The sequence below is a fragment of the Podarcis pityusensis genome, assembly GCF_964106645.2.
Source record: "Podarcis pityusensis genome assembly, chromosome: 1".
Taxonomy (NCBI): Eukaryota; Metazoa; Chordata; class Lepidosauria; order Squamata; family Lacertidae; genus Podarcis; species Podarcis pityusensis.
In genome coordinates this window covers 74,248,590-74,266,654 of record NC_138028.1, presented here as the reverse complement: position 1 = coordinate 74,266,654, position 18,065 = coordinate 74,248,590, and positions in this window count along the sequence as shown.

Here is an 18,065-nt window from a genome sequence, read left to right as displayed (position 1 = left end):
CATTGCCTCATTTGCTGATCATTCCCTACTTAAGAGTGTCTGCATTTGATCCTGCTGCTATAGCCCATTTGGGATTCCCTGCAAGGCAATTAAGAGACAGTCTTAAAGGGATTTGGGGAGGAGTTATTATATGCTAGAGAAACTAAACTAGATTTTCCCCCCACTCCATTGTAAATGCAGTTACATACTTATTTCCCCAACAAAGTCTAGCAGGCTTCATTTTATTATTAAGATTTTCCAGTTATGCTGCAGCACATAATGTAGCTACAGTAGACAGTACAGTCAGGCGAATTCATCAAAGTAAGGCTGGAGAAAGGCAGGCCTATAGATGCTTATGTCATTTATTCACCAGCAGATTTCATTGTTGTAGCTGCTTTGGGTTGTCGGCTCTGTCAGCGGAACTCCTATGCATTTATCTCCTGCATGACAGGTAGAACTGCAACAGGTGCCACCTCTCCTGGCATGGAGATGCTGTGACAATAAGCTGAGACTCACCTTGCAGCAACTTTGACTACCCTGTGTTTTCTTGCAATGGATCAGCTCCTATTCATGCAATCAGTCTTACTTTTTTTGTTTCCTTTGCTCCCTCCTCATTTCACCTCCCCACCCCCACTGAGTGTCTTCTTCTAAAGTTATTGCGGTGAAGCTCACAGTGTGACCTAGGACCACTCATCGTCATCATCATAATTAATAATAATAATTTATTATTTATACCCCAGCCACTCTGGGTGGCTTCCAACAAAATATTAAAATACAATAGTCCTTCAGGTATTAAAAGCTTCCCTAAACAGGGCTGCCTTCACTATCTCTACCTACAGCACAGGGTTGTGGTGAGGATAAAATGGGCTGGGGTCAGGAGAGCGATGTGCAGTGCCTTGAGTTCCTTGTGGGGAAAGCCAGATATAAATGTAGTTAAATATAAATAAACATGGATGGAAAAGTGGAGAGTGATAGTACAATATTTCAGTACACCTAGATGCGGGATGGACGGATGGGGGGGACAGGATACACCACACAGCTGTGTTTACAGAAATCACATATAAAAACAAAACATTTCTGGCCTTTTAAGGAAGCAGTAGTTGGGGGAAAGTTGGCAGTGCCCCCATTAAAATGGATTCTTCCAGGATGGGACTTTCCAGACCAGTCTGTTATCTTCCCACTCCAGGAAAAAAGATTTCACAATCTACTCTGAAGACCGTTCTTTAAAGAGGGCACTTACTGGGTTGCTAGAGCCATGGAAGCCTGGCAGTGTGGTGTGACAGCATCCAAGAGTCCCAATGAATTTGCCGGGACTTGTTCCCAAATAAGCAGGCACAGGCTTGGACTGCAGGTTTGTTGGGAAGCAGTTGCAGGCACAGGCGCTAAATCCTGTCTGTGGTGCCTATCCCTTTACCCCAAATGATGAGATAAGAGACCAGAATATGGGTTCAAATTGGCCACAACTTTATTGAGCTTCAGAAGTGGGAAACTTGGCACAGGCCTTGGCAGGTAACCCTCTCAGCCCGCCTGGCTGAGGATATGCAGGCAGTTGAGGCCCAGTGAGAGGGGACTGCAAAGTGCAAACTTACACAGCATGCCCTTCCACTGACCTCGTCCGGGGAGTTTGACCTATATGCCGCCGCTCTAGGGCCAGGGACTCCCGGTTTTTGCCCTTTAACGGGCCCTGCAAGCGCCGCCGCATGCGGAGGGAGCATGAATGCATCCCCCCCAACTTGATGTTAGACTAAAGGCTACCTTGCCAAGGCCTAAAACCGCCACTCGAGGCCCCAAGGGGCCTTGCCGCCAAATCCCACAACCGAGGACCAATTAAACCCCACAATCTATCCGGTCCCCAAGGGCTTGTCGCAGGTCATGGAGCCAGGAGTCATTGCCCAGTGGGGTCAGGTGCACCCCGTCCCCCCGGAATAGGTCAACTCCATCTGATGTGATGGTGGGATGTGGGATAGAGAACCCACCAATTTGGTGCACGGTGTTGCACATGGCCCTGTTAATTTTACTCACCGCGTAATTGAGGTGAGAGGGATTGGAAGCCCCCCTCCAGTGAAGACGGGGTAGGAGATTGGACCAGCCGATGGTCATTGATGGGTACAAGGCATGCAGGCTTTTTAGATCTGCCCTTGCAGCAAGGATAAGGGCAATGCCTTTTTGCTCCACTAGATCGTTCTCCCCCGCATGTATAATCAAGACCCTTGGAGGGCCATGGGTTGCTGTGGCACTACGCAGCATGGGCATCAAGCTCTGCCAACGCATGCCCCGCTGGGCCAACCAATAAAAGCGTACCTTGGGGTGGATTTTAAGGTTATGGCCACAATTTTGAGACCGTGCATAATCCGCTGCCCAATGGACAATGCTGCGGCCTATCACCCAGGTCTTCATGGTGGGCAAACCTGTAAGACAATTAAATTGCAAGTGATAAGGAGGAGGAGCCGGGACGAATGTAACTTTTGTAGGCTGTCGAGCGCCAGCGGCCCAGTGTCTTGATGTGTGCGGGGTCCCAACCCTGTATTGCCGCTGAAGTAGCAGCCCCGATACGGAATGAGTGCCCGGAATATTCCTGGGGACTAACACTGCAAGCAGATAAAGCTTTGCGTAAAACCGCTGTGAATTGTGATCGCGTCAACGGGTGCGTGTTTGAGTGAATGAAGAAAGGGCCCTTGCACTGGGGCCGGACCCTGAAGAAGCGGCGTGTGTCGCGATATGGGCAGGGGCCCGCCTGTTCCGTTGGGGACAACGTGAGCATGACCCCTTTTCGCAACTGGTCAGTTTTTGATGACCGAATCTTAACATTCAACATATGCCCAGATGTCGTCGACTTGATGTCGTTGTCTGCCAACCCTGATTGCAGGGGCCCAGCCAAACACTCCCCAATGCGCATGGCACCAAAAAAGGCTAGGGAAAATGCTGCCCAAAAGAGACGCGTTTCGAAATTTGACCAGCAGATCTCTGGTAGTTTTTTCCAAATTAGATAAAGTATGTCTATGGTGATAGGCTTCCTGCCATCCTGACATGGGGGAATGACACGCCGCCACCCAGCCAGTAACTTCTTGACATGGAAGCTGTCACAGGGGTCTGGCCAGTGACGGAATTTACAAAAGAAAGAAATAGCTGCCCTGTAAAGCATTAAAGTTTTTATGGCAAGGCCCTTGCGCTTTAGGAGCACCAAGAACTGAAGCACCTCCTCCTCGGATGCGCGCCTTGTTGCAGAGCCACGAAAGCGCCCAAAGGCATCCCAGGCCCTGGAATAAGAACGTCTAGTGGAGGGTGCTATTGCTGCCAATACTCCCTGGTTTACTTCTCGCTTCCAATCTCCCACAGATCGTCTGGGAAGGCATCTGGGGACTGGGCTGCTCCTGGTGCCAGTTCGCGGAAACGCTCCATCTCAGTCCGGCCGCCTGGATACACTCCTGATCTTGATCCCAGAAGGAAGAGCAGCAAAAGAGGCTTGAGCCCAGGAGTCAGCCTCTTTTCCTTTGGCCTTAAGCCCACCCCCGGCCGGCTGTCCATTGTCCTCCCTGGCCGGGGGCGGGTCAAAGGCCAGCTCAGGCAGGTGGGTGGCACCCGCCCAGGTGAGCCTCGCTTGGTGCCGCAAACCCCGCCCACCTGTGGGGAAGGGAGGGCGGATATTGTTGAAACTTATGGGTCTAACTAGTTTCCAAGTCAATCTGTTTAGGGGTGGTCTGTGTTACAGGAAGGGGGGGATAATTGAAGTAGGTGCGGACTGGCTTTCACTTTGGCACAATCTGTATTAACTTTAACAATGAAAGAGGTGGCAATTAAAACGGTCCAGGAAACCCGATTTTCTTATTGTTCCAGTTGTATCTGTCTCTACAGCCAGAGCAGGCATTGTAACTCTCCAGCGGTTTGACTTAACACACACACACACACACACACACACACACACATGCCAGGAGCATTTTTCTATTGTCTCCCAAGACACCTGGATGCCAGCCAGCCAACCAGTTCGTTTTAGATTTCTCTCAGACCCTGGAAAACTTTTTGCTCTTTCAAGATGGTCCTTTTGGGGGCTGCTTGTTTTCCTCCTGCAGATCCTGTTCTTGTGAAAAGAAACAGATCCAAGAGAGCCCCACCAGAAGCTGGAACCATGTGCAGAGGAGGGTCTGGAAACCAAGCCTTATGAGGAACGGTTGAAGGAGTTGGGTATCCTCAGCCTGGTAAAGAGGAGACTCAGTGGAGCTATTCAAGGAAGGAGATTCTGACTAAACATCAGGAAGAACTTTCTGACGGCAAGAGCTGTTGGACAGTGCAATGGACTCTCTTGAAAGGTTGTGGACTCTCCTTCCTTGGAGGTTTCTAAGCAGAGCCACCTGTCATGGATGCTTTAGCTGAGATTCCTGCATTGCAGGGGGCTGGACTAGATGACCCTCGAGGTCCCTTCCAACTCAACAGCTCGATGATTCTGTGCAATATCAGGGCAGGAGCCGAAGGAGCAGCATCAGGGAAAGGGACGGGATCTAGCAGGCCACTAACTCCCTGCTCTTGATCTCCGCAGGAGAACTGGGGTGATGGTGACAGTCGCGGTAAATCTGCACCATGAAATCTCCCGCTTTCAAACCGCAAATCCCGAGTGGTTTGGCGGGTGATGGTCCCAAAGCCTTCAGGCTGTCGCTCGCTGCACGTTCCCTGCAGAAGCTGCATCTCCTCCTCGCATCTCTCCCGGCTATTAGCCGCCTATTACGGAGGTGTGGTGCGCTGTCTCGGGCGCCTATTTCATCCCGGCCTGCTCTCCCTCCATTTCCTCCGCCGGCCGGCCGACCCCCCCCCCCCGACCCCCGCCCAGCTCCATCCCCATCTCAGACAGTTTTGATGAGTGTTTTTTTGTCCGGATGGTTTGTAATGGTGCCTGTTTTGGGGTGTCCCGGGGGGTCCGGGAAGCTTTAATTCGCTGACAAAGGCTCATTTGCAGGTCAATGCCGTGGCACACTCGCCTCTCCCCTCCGCCTCCAGCCCCTTTTGTTCCCCCTCGCCTGCTCCTCATGCCAGATGGCCGCGGAAAATGCTAATTTCTCTCTCTCTTTTCGCCTTTAATTGCGGCTCTTTGCAGATGGGGGCTGCGGAGTGTGTGCTTCATTCAAATGAGATTTGCTTTTGGGTTTCCAGGCACGTTTCTTAAGTCCTATCCGAGTCAGGCAGGGATTAGTTTGACAGGGAAGTGATTAGATTAAAATCTGCACATGGGACTTGCTTCTCTTCTCTCTTTCTCTCTCGCCAAACCCTCCGAGGAATAGCCTGTGGTTGAGACCCCAGCCGAAGAGCTGCTCCAGAATGGCAGGTCCCTCACTTGAAGGCTGATGCATCACAGAACTGATCAGGACCCACAGATAATCTCCCCAAAGACTTTCTAGAGGAGCCTGTCCACACCTTCAGCGGCCAGATACAGACGAGGTCTCTCCAAGTGAGGAGTAGTCTTCTTTGGCAATCACTGGTAGCCAAGTAAGATTGTCTTCCATGAACATGGTCTTAACAGTGTGTCTGCAAGTGGCTTTGGAGGCCAATTCTGGATCCACACGTCCTTCAACAGTGGGGACATAAGTTTCTGTGCGGGAGTTAATTATGGTGAGGATTTGCCAAACATGCCTTCCTCTGAGCATGTTTCTCCCTTTCATCCTGACTTTGTACTTCTTCAACGTCCATGACATCTTTGGTAAAGGCTGTTCTCCAATCAGAGCGCTCGCAAGCCAGTGATTCCGTTTTCGGTGTTTATACTAGAGTTTTGAATATATGCCTTGAGAGTGACTTTAAACCTCTTTTGTTGTCCACCAGGATTGCACTTTCCATTCTTAAATTGGGAATAGAGTAGTTGCTTTGGAAGATGATAATCAGGCATCTGAATGACATGACCAGTCCAATGAAGTTGATGTTGAAAAATCATTGCTTTGACACTGGTGATCTTTGTTTCTTCCAGTACACTGACATTAGTTCACCTGTCTTTCCAAGTCATATGTATTTTTTTCCAGAGACACTGTTGATGGAATCTTTCAAGGAGCTGGAGATGGCATTTATAAGTGGTCCATGTTTCACAAGCATACAGTAAAGTTGGTAGTACAATAGCTTTGTAACCAAGCATTTTTGTTTCCCTGCGAATGTCCTGGACCTCAAACACTCTGCGTTTAAATGGGGAGAAAGCTGCACTCGCAGAGCTCAGGTGATGCTGGATTTCGGCATCAATGTCATAGAGCTTCAAGCAGGTAGTGGAGATGCTCTAGATGCTCAGATGTTCCTACCAGACCTGCTATATAATGGGAGAAAGTCCTGGGTGGAGAGAAGCTGCTGCATCTACACCATCTTCCCACTACCTTGTTTTCCTTAGAAGGAAAGATTGTGTGAATCTTCCACATATACAGCTGTGGAAATGTGGGGCTTGGTAGAAATATGCACCTCTATGGCCACTGAGTGTTCAGTCACCAGAGGTGAATATGTAAGGAAGTGCCTGGCCATTTGCCTAACAGAACATCTAAGCCAATCTACAGAAAGGTGCCTTATATGGAGCAACTTCACTGGTCCAGGTAGCTCAGGACTGTGTTCCTCTGGCCTGGCTGGCAGCAGCTCACCAAGGTTGCAGAACAAAGTTTTCCCAAGCTTCACCTGGAGATGCTGAGGACTGAACCAGTGGTCTTCTGCATGCGTTCAGGCCTTCTCATTCAGTAACTGTTGCACATACATGGCATGCAAAAAGCCCCTGGTGGGTCAATCCTTGATAAGGCTGGGAACAACTCCGACCTGCAACCCCTTGAGCCATTGTCAAACAGTTTAGAGCTGGAATGAGGAACCCAAGGCTCACAACCTAATTCTATTCGAGAGATGGCAGAGAGAGAAAGACTGTCTGTTGTGGAGAGGGGATTCTGCAGTCTTGCAGTGCAGCAAACACGGCCCACTTTGGCTTGACCAGCTATCAGATGCAGCTCCAAATCGACTTTTCCTATGGGCCAATGGTAGGGAAAAGGCTTCCCACCCCTATTTTAGACAACATTAAGCTAGACAAACAATTGCCGGACTCAGGAGGAGTCAGCTTCCTATGCTTTGCTTTTGAATATTTCTTCACATAAAAGAAGCTCCCTGCAAACATAGTGGGAGGTTATATTCTAGTTCTTTGTCAACTTTACTATCTGCAATGTGTTTTTAATGTGGAGCAGCATTCAGAACTGTGCTTCCCCTACTCATAGTCTGTTATACTGCCCATTTTACCACCTCAGCACCTCATGTGGTTACATGGGAAGATCCAGGGCTGCCTGTCATTTATATTGGATGTCAACTGCAATCCTAAATACACTCACCAGAGTGTAGAAACCCTATAGAACACAATGAGACATATGTGGATAGAGCTTTGTCCTTTGCCTTCACAGCAAATCTATAAGGCAGACCATGATTTTTTCCATTGTACAGATGGGGAATTAGAACTGGGAGAGAAGAAAGGACTTGCTTGTGCTCACACCAATGCATCCATGGTTGAGGGTGGCACTAGATTCTCATTTTCTAGAAGACCATGGTTAAAATGTTGATCAACTGAAGCATGCTTTTAATTAAAAAAAAAACATATTTAGGGTGTGTGAGTATGTGTGTGTGTGTGTGTGTGAGAGAGAGAGAGAGAGAGACTATTAACCACGTTTAATTCTTATACATTTATTTTTATTTATAATTTCCATACAATGAGTTAAACATTTGTTCAACTCATCACTTGAATCTCCAAGAAAGATGGAAAACATTTATGTAGACAGACTTAAACATACAGCATGATAGAGGCCCCCCTTAAAAAAAAACCTACATTTATTACATTGCAAATAGGATTAAAATATTTATTAGCCTGCTAAAGAAACCAAGCAGCCAGTTCATTCATTCACTCATTCACTGAACTGGAACATACCTTGGGAAGCATGGTAGGAATTCTCTGGTTAGTCCACCCTATAAGTCATAAGGTAACTAGTGGGATAGACTTAGAGGTTAACTATGTATTACAGGCAAATTTGTATTACAGATCCCAAGGCTTCCCCCCCCCCCTTAAAATAAAAAGCTGCTTTGAGAGGAGTTGTTGAAAAATGTAGAAACAATGCTGGGGGAAGGTGCTTCAGCCTCTTTCAAACTCATTTTTTCTGCTCCAAATCACTCCCATAAGATTCCTATCAGATGCTTTGAAGGCAAGCAAGGAACTGGAACCACGGTGGGGATAGCTTGTGAGAATGCAATTCTGAGCTGAAAAGTTGCAGGTGGACATGGGGTTAAGCACCCACACTGCATCTCCACTCCAGAATTGCCTCTCTTGAAGCAACGTTGTTGCGTAAGGTGCTTCAGTGGTCCTCCTTTATTCATTAGGATGGAGAATGAAGGTAGTTTCTGAAGTGGTTGAGGCCTTTGTTTCCCATGCACCTCTTTTCTCTCACTGATGCTTCCGGTTAAACAAGTTTTGCATGTTTGTGGAACCATCTAAAAACATGTTTCAACAGGTGGACATGGGATGAGCATATGCACCAACAGCAGCGATCCCTCTTTCATGGGTGTAGCCAAGGGAGGGCAGGGGGGAGCTGCCCTCCCCTAGATCAAGTAAAACAATAGAAGTCACTTCAGTTTTGCCCCCCCCCTAAATCCTGGCTATGCCCATGCCCTCTTTCAGACCATCTTAAACTCCAAAAAACAGACGACTGCCTTTCTCTAGCTTTCGTTTGATGATATCCCCAGGGCTCCATTGCGTTTTTGTAGTTGCATTTAATTTAAAGTGATATAAAGGCTTAAGATGAAGCCTGCTGAATTCTAATCTATGGAATAGAGCAGGGGTAGGCAACCTAAGGCCCAGGGGCCGGATGCGGCCCAATCGCCTTCTCACTCCGGCCCGCGGACGGTCCAGGTTATTTGTGGGGTCTGGTATTTTTACATGAGTAGAATGTGTGCTTTTATTTAAAATGCATCTCTAGGTTATTTGTGGGGCATAGGAATTCATTCTCCCCCCCCCCTCAAAATATAGTCCGGCCCACCACATGGTCTGAAGAATGGTGGACCGGCCCACGACTGAAAAAGGTTGCTGACCCCTGGAATAGAGCGACGGGGCTGGCTGCCAAAGCCAGGCCTCGTGCATTTAATGCACTGCAGATGCACTCATTTCGCAGGGCACACATTATGGGACAATCTAAGTTGGTTAGTGGTTGTAGCCATAGCTGTTCTAGAACACTTGCATAGGGCAACCTGATTGAATTAGGCAAGGAAAGGCTGTGAGATCTGTGCTGAGCTCTATCCACTGATTTGTTAGATGAGCCTGGGCAAGATGGTTTGTTTTTAATGTTGGGAGCGAATCTTAATGGCACAGAGACTTAAACCAGAATCCTACAACATGATGTGAAATGTGTGCATCCGGAAGCATTAAAGCAGTTTCAAGCATGTCTGTATCTCTGTACTGTGACGTTTGCCCCAAGGCAGTTTATTTTGCAGGCCTATCTTTAAGCCCAGGGCAAAAGGGAAAGTCTTAAAACTTCAGCGTGCAGCTGAAGTCTAGGGCACTGCAGGACTGGGGACAGCTCACTCAGGGCAGCAAAACTTCCTTTCCATGGAGACAGGGCAGAGTGTGGTACTGGCATGCAAAAGCCACTAGCATGGCTTTGTAGCTCCTAAGCCTGTGCTTTAAAGTTCAGCATGTTAGGCTGTGTTTTTGCAAGTTTGGCACCTTTTGCTTTCAGCATATTAAATGTAAGCATCATGAAATGAGGGGGAATTACACCATTTGATCTATTGCTTTTTCCTGTATTAATGTTGCCAGTGCTGGCTGACTGCCAGCTGGTTCATCTGCTGTTGTAGCTTAGTGGCTTGTGAGCTAAGAAACCCTGGCTACAAATTCCACCTTCTCTCGAATAAGTCACCAGTCCTCAGTCCCTACTGATCTTATGTTGTACAGGCATAATGACACAGAGCTATCTTAAGCTTGAAAAATCCAAACATAGGAACATCGGAAGCTTCCTTATTCTGAGCCAGTCCAGTGGTCCCATCTAGCTTAGTACTGTCTACACAGACTGGCAGGCTTAATCCCACTGAAAAGCAATACAAGAAACTTCCAAGCAAATCTGTTTGGAACTGGGGTGCAGTTCTTACAAAAAAAAAAAGTCCTTAAAAGCAACTAACACAAATAAAAGTGCCACATCACAATCTAACATTTTAAAAACTGCATTGCACCCAGAGTCTTATTAAAATACTTCCAAGTTGCTGTGTCACCCATTTGGTGGGCTATCCTATATGTTCTTTATTTTTTAAAAAAATGCAAGAACCTTTATTTGCTTAGAGGCTTGCCAGTAAAAAGGCCTCAAGTCTTAATCCGCTTTCTGCTACACACCAATGAAACTTAGGAAGCTCTTTGACTATTGACTTTTTCATGTGGAAACCGATCTGCTGAGACTGGAAGTGAAAGGGGGCCGTTCCTTGGAAGAAGAAGAGGCGGGGGGAAACCCCTCTGAAACTTTGAAGAAGTCGTCATCCTTGGCCTGTGTTATAGCAGCAGCAGCAAAAGCTTTCTGATCCTCAGATTTGTAAACTTGTAGACATAATAATGCCATTTCTCTAGTGTTAGCAGGTGTCCTGTCTGGAAGTTGCTGCCTCAGTCTCCAGCAGTGCTGGGAATTAGAAAATTGTCTGTCTTTCCTGAACCGTGAAGTGCTTCTCTTAAATAAAGGCCAGGTCAGATGTTAAAGGGACATTCTTGTCTTCTGAAGCCGAAATAATCTACAGTCACGTAGAGAAATGAAGGCACCCTTCTCCTGAAATGGTCAATCTCTTGATCGGCCCATTATATTCTGAAGACTGAGATAATGGGTGAGCAAATAAATAAATACAGACTCCTCTGCTTTCTTGACATTTCACAGTATTCCCCTTTCAATTGCCAGTGCATGCTCCATATCAGTGTAACCTATAATCATTTTCCTATTGAGCCTCGACCTTTATAGCCAATATATAATTTCACTGAAAATTATTTCAAGGCTTCTTTTCCCCCAGCCACCCTCAGCCCACTTCCCTGTAATCCTTTCTTTTCTTTTTTCTTTTGCTGGCATGGTGTTGTATTGCTTTTACTGAGTTTAACAGTCATGTATCTGTGGGCATCTAAAAATAATAGAATAATCTGATACCATTTCTGTTTTGTTTCCAACTCTCATCCTAATTATTTTGGATATAAAACAATTAAGACAGAAATCCTAACACATTTACTTGGAAATAAGTTCTACTGAAATCAGAATTACTTTACAAATAATTAATAAACCAAGTTGAGTGCAGGGCCATGATCAGAGGCACAGATGTGCCAATCTACGTGCACTCTACGTGGGGCTACCTTTGAAGGTGACCCGGGAACTACAACTAATCCAGAATGCGGCAGCTAGACTGGTGACTGGGAGTGGCCACCGAGACCACATAACACCAGTCTTGAAAGACCTACATTGGCTGGCAGTACGTTTCCGAGCACAATTCAAAGTGTTGGTGCTGACCTTTACAGCCCTAAACGGCCTCGGCCCAGTATACCTGAAGGAACGTCTCCATGCCCATCATTCTGCCCTAACACTGAGGTCCAGTGCCGAGGGCCTTCTGGCGGTTCCCTCGCTGCAAGAAGTGAGGTTACAGGGAACCAGGCAAAGGGCCTTCTTGGTAGTGCTCTCTTCCTGTGGAACGCCCTCCCATCAGATGTCAAGGAAATAAACAACAATCTGACTTTAGAAGACATCTGAAGGCAGTCCTGTTTAGGGAAGTTTTTAATGACTGATGTTTTAATGTATTTTTAATCTTTTGTTGGAAGCCGCCCAGTGTGGCTGGGGAAACCCAGCCAGATGGGCAGGGTATAAATAATAAATTGTTATTATTATCTTAACTGGTGGGCATGGTTTACAAAGGAACAGATGACACAGAGAGAGAGAGAGATGTTTAGGACTTTAAATGTTAAAACCAGCACTTTAAGCTGAACTTGGAAACAAATGGCTAGCCAGTGTAAATGATGGAAGCCAAAAGTAGTGTGCTCCAGTCTCCAAATTCCAGATAGCTTCCACATTCTTAACCTTTGGAATCCATTGAATTGTCCTTCAAGGCAACCCTGGATAGAGAGTTTTGCAGTACTTGAAACTGGGCCTTGGAAAATGAGGGTTTCAAGGAAGGAGGTCCCTCATACAAGCAGGGTTCAGGGCCACAGAGTCTACATCGCTTCAGCAATAACAGAACTCTGTCCTGTGCCAGTGCCTGGCTGCAGTTTTATTTACCTGGCAGAAGCATACCTGCCTCAGGATATATTCATTCACCCACTATTAGAGGAGTAGGGAAGACCAAATACATTGTCCTGTTAAATATTTTTATTTAAATTCTGAAGATGGAAGGCAGGCAGGGTTTTTATGGAATGGCTTTGGGGAATCAAGACTTCAGGAGAAACAGCTGTAGAGTGAATTCTGCATTGTGTTGTCAGGCTGAATCAAAATGGGGTTTATTTTATTATGAGCTGGCCACCCAGCTGCAGTAACCTGATTAGTTCCGTATATATTGGCAGAAGTGTCCCACCATATCTATTTTCCTCCCCATAATCAATTCAGTTTCCAAAGAGGCTCCAGATGGGCTCTTTGCAAGGCCTTTGATTAAGTAGCATAACATATACAGCAGTCTGTCCTCCCGCCACCCAAAAATACAACACACTTGCTATGAACTCACTCCCTTAACAACGATTGCGGAAGGTATATTTAGGAAACGGGAGAAAGAATGAGGGGTGATGAATATGCACGATTGTTGTTATTTACACCGAATACATTGTGACAAAAGATGGATGGATTTTAAAAAGAAAACGAAGATATTCCCAACATTTACCCCTTGTCTCATCCAAAATTATTTCTCTGCTAAATAACAAATGCTGGTGTGAAGAGACCTATAAGGAATTAAGGCAAGTGGCTGAAAACAAGGTTTGCATAAAAGAACTAGTATGATTAACCTCTTCTTGCTGCACAAATTAAGAAGGGGAATTTTTAGCTGGACTTTAATAGGAGCTGTCCTCTGTAAGGTGGGGAACAATGTTTTTAAAAAACCCATCTGTGTACATCTCTTAATTAACTGATATCAATGAAATAAGGAATTGTACAAAGATTATTATTTTTTAAATATACCCAAGGGGAGACGACAGTAACGTCTGTTCATGAACTACCCCTCAAATATTACCTATAAATGGATAGATAATGGTTTCTTTCAGTGACAGAAGCATTAATTAAAGGAAGGACACAGGGAAATGATTTTTAAAATGGCAATTTAGTCAAGCTGATATTGTTTAATTTATACACAGGAGTTGCAGTCACCAATAAATGTTCTCTAGCTGGGTCTGAGGAGGCAAAGAGCGGTTTCCATCTGAGCATTTGGCGAGGGATGAGTCTGACAGCCACATCAATAGAAAAATGAATGAAGATTTTCCCACTAGCCAGCTTTCCCTTAATTTCCCTGCAGTCTGCCTAACACTTTGGGAAAGTGCTGTAGGATTATCGCTTAAGGACACTCCTTCCATTCCAAGGAAGGAGGATTTCAACATGCTAAATTCACTTTCCGGCTGCTGGACAGGAGGAAAATGTTTCAAAAGGAACATTGTAACCTCTGTTCTTGGAAGAATGAGCAAAGACAAAGAGAATTTCTAGTTCTCATTAACTCCAGAGGTTAATATTATTCTAATTGGTCCCGTTCTTCTATTGTCACATGAATCCTATATAGAAAATGCTTGATGCTGTAATATTCCTTGTAAACTAAAACTCTGCCATCCCCAAAATGCGAAGCTTCTAAATCTAATCAGTGTGTAATGCACACATCCACATCCTTGTGACAAATGGCACTTTAAAGTCCCCTGACAGATGAAGAAGCCTCAGTTAAATATTTCAAGATCTCCGCTACACAAGTTTCCTCTAATGCATGCACTTTTGGGGGACATCTGTCTTCGGCACCTAATAAAGTGGTCTAGGTATAAAATGAACTTCATAGGATTGCTTTGACACTAAAGGCACATATGGCTCATAATTAGCTGGATATCTCTTATAGTTAAATGATTCCTCCCTCTCTCTCTCTCTCTCTCTTGCCCATTCGCATCAATAATAGAAGCAAACAAAGTTCCAATTGTTCCCTGTTGCGGGACATTATGTGCCTGAATAAATGGATGTTGGCTGTGTCTACATGGATTTGCCATATGGCTACAAAGGCCAGAAGAATAGGGGCAGTGTGCTTTGTGCTGGGAATAAGAAGGAGGCAGTGCTATGCAGGGTGTAGCCAGTCAAAGTCGAGAAGGAAAACAGAACAGCACACCTTCCAAAGATAGAAAATGAAAAATCATACTCCCTTGTCCTCTCCTAGGACAAAGCGACTTGGAAAACTATTTCTATTGTTTCCAAGTGGATATTCACATATTCGGTACCCAAAAAGTGGGCATTTGTTAACCAAGTCTACAAGGGATGCCAATTGAGACTGCAAGAACTGAGACTGCAGAAGAGGAGTAGAATCGGGCTCAAATTCAGTGGCCGAGTAAAATGGCTCTCTGAGGGTTCCTGAATCATCTCCAAGGAAATTTTTAAAAATCCAAGGGTTTTCCTTATCTTGTAGAACCCAAACTCTGTTACTTTGTAGCAGGAAAATACGTGGTAGCGTTTTAGTTTCCTCAAGGATAATTTTGAGTGCAATAAATTCACAGCCCTTACTCACTTGTGGCCAAAGCAAACCTCCTCTTTCAGTAGCAGGGAAATTATGCTCATCTAGCACTCAAACCACAATGTTTCACCCATGGAAAAATGCACTGTGCTCTCCAGCTGGCACTTGAGATAATTTTGTGTGGATTGTGCCATAGTGCACCTATTAGATAATTCATCCATATGCCCTCTGAAATATAAGACTGTCAAATAATTTATAATAAAAATATTTGGCCATCTGACAGTCTCTCATCAAAGGCTTGTGACTAAACTTTGCAGCCATGGGATGAGAGGACAGATCCTCTTACAAATTAGAAACTGGTTAAACAAAAGGAAGTAGAGAGTGGGAATAGATGGACAGCTCACAACAGAGAAAGATGGCATGCCGAAATGGGTTCTCCCAAGGATCTGTACTGGAACCAGTGCTGTTTAACTTTCTCATAAATGAACTGGAGTTAGGAGGGAGCCAGTGAAAGGCCCAAGTTTTAGGATAACACCAAATTATTCAGAGTAGTGAAAATCCAGGTAGACGGTGAAGACTTTCATAAGGAAGAACTGAGAGCTTCATCCTAAAGTGATGCACACTACAGCAGAAAATCTTCACACCAGATAAGAGATTGTGGGGCCATGGTAGACAGCTAATAGAAAAAGCCCTCTCAGTATGAAGGAGCTGTGGGGGAAAAGCAAATTCCATGCTAGGAAAAAGGAATTACCTGGAGGGAGTTCCCTGAGGATCAATATTGGGACTTGTGAGCAATAATGTAGCCAAGTTTGCTGATGATACCAAATTGTTCAGGAGGATCTAAACAAAAAGTGATTGTAAGGAGCTCCAAAAGGTTCTCTCCAAACTGGGTGAATGGGCAGTAGAAAGGCAAAGCAACGTAAGCATCATATTGAGGCATTAAAAAAACCTAAGCCATTACACCCTAATTTCACATATAAGTTAACAAGGTCTGATATCGCCAGGAATGAGACCTTTGGGCCATAATGGATAGCTGATGAAGGTGTCGACCCAGTGTGCGGCAACTGTGAAAAAGGTGAATTCCATGTTAGGGATAGGAAAGGGATTGATAATAAAAATGCCAGTATCATAATGACATTTATACAAATATACAAAAATACCAGGGACACTTGGAATACTGTGTTCAGTTCTGGTTGCCTCACCTCAAAAAGGTCATTGTAGAGCTGAAGACAGTTCAGAAAGGGCAACTACAATGATCAAGGTGTTGGCTGAAGTCCCCTATGAGGAAAGGTCACAATATTGGGGACATTTTAGTTCAGAAGGAAGCGCACAGAGAGACACGATAGAGGTGTACAGAATTGTGTGTGATGTTGAGAAAGTGGACATCCAATGAGCCAATTATCTTTCATAATGCATCAAGTGAAGCTGAATCTTGGAAGATTCAGCTGGCAAAAGAATAGTACTTCTTCGCACAGCACATAGACAAACTATGGAATCCACTGTCACAAGATGTAATGATTATCACCAACTTGGGTAGCTTTTAAAAGAGGTTTACACAAACCCATGGAGGTGAGGCCTGTCAGTGGCTATGTTCTGCCTCCACTGTTAGAGACAGTGAATATCAGTTGCTGAGAATCACAAGTGAGGAGAGGACTGCTGGACTCAGGGCCTGCCTGCAGGATTCCCATGGGGATCTGGTTGGCCATTGTGAGAACAGGATGCTGGCCTAAATGGGCCTTTGGTACGATCCAGCAGGGCTCTTCTTATGTGGACTCCAGCTCCCATTAGCCCCAGCTAGCATAGCCAATAGTCAGGGATGAGGGCCACCAATCCCCCATTCCTGCTGTTACATAGGCTTCTGCCTTATTAAAAACAATTCAAATTGTAATATGTATGACTGACAAGCATACTAACACATTGTCAACTTGTAACTTTTTCCTAAGAGAGAAACCAAATCAACAAATTTCTAAATTATTTACCAGCATGTGATAATTTTCAGTAGACATTTGTACACCACCTCAGCTTTTGCCCTCTCTTCTAATTCTGTCAATTCACCTAGATATCATTATAACAGAACAACACAATTCCCTGTTTCCATGACCTTTTGGAAACTCAAAACAGTATTATTTTTTCCCCTTCTTTTGACATTTTGGTGCTTCCAGGCTGTCACTATTTTCAGGTGGGATTCAGCCACACTCTGGCAAATTCAGAATGCAGAATCATAACTTGATTGGAAGGTCACCTGCTTCCCAAAAAGAACAGACTTTTGTGATAAGGAAAATGACTGGAAAATGTGCTGGATAGTGTGGGTAAAGACTTGCTTTGATCTAACTCCCTACAAACCATTCAGGATGATTACTGAATAAATGGTGTCCTGTCTACAATTTCCCTGGTTTCTAACTTCTACAAAGGCTTCTCCACTCGTGATGGAGCATACATTTCTATAAAGCAGCAGCAGCTGCAAAAACCAATTTGAGAATGTCCTGCAGCATCCTAGCCCAGATTGGAACACCTACTAGTCTAATGCTAAACGTAATGTCCACCTCTCAACATCCCAAGATTTCAGCCACTGGCTTGCTGCAGCTTGGAGCTTTCATAGGCATCAAATGGAAGTGGACTGAGGGTACTTCCAGACTGGGCCTTTATATTGCAAGCAAGTCATTGAGATATTGCAAATGGTTAGTTGGCAACAGTTTTGTTTGTTCTTTTAAAAACTTAAACCCAGAATAAAGGGTAGCTGAATACAGACTTGCATTTTGATGCCAACGACATAGGGCAGATCTGAACCATACATTTAAAGCACATTCAATGCATATTTCAGACACATTACTTCCCCCAAGGAATCCTGGGAACTGCAGTTTGGTAAGTGTGCTGAGACCTGGAGCTCTGTGAGGGGGCAACAACAGTTCCCACGATTCTTTGGGGTAAATTGTGTGCTTTAAATGTGCGCTGGGTGTGCTTTGAATGTATGGCGTGGATCTGCCCATAGGTGCCCACATGGATGAGGTGTTCTGATCCCACAATAAGCTCCCATCTGGAAGCATCCCGAGAGGGTGGCAGAAATTCATACTGGTGTACAAGGATGATAAACTAAGGGCAGACCACCGCCCCCCCCAAGGGTCAGGTGTGCTTAAGCTCACTTATTTCCCTGAGCTCTGGACTGTGGCCGATTTTGACATAGCGTGTAACAGCAAAGATACTGGAAAAGCCAAAATAAAAAGCAAAACAGGCAAACAAACACCCCCACTCCCCAAGATAGCTGAAGTGCTGCTCTTCAATGGGAGTTAATCTCTAGATCTTAAAACCCTTGCGGGAGCATCCAAAATTCAAGGTTAGCTGCTGTGCCGCTCGCCAAGCTCTTTGTGTACAGATAAAATAGGATGCTTTGAAAAGCAGCTAAACTCCTAAATCAATTTAATAACTGCCTGAGGGTGGCTTCTTGCACC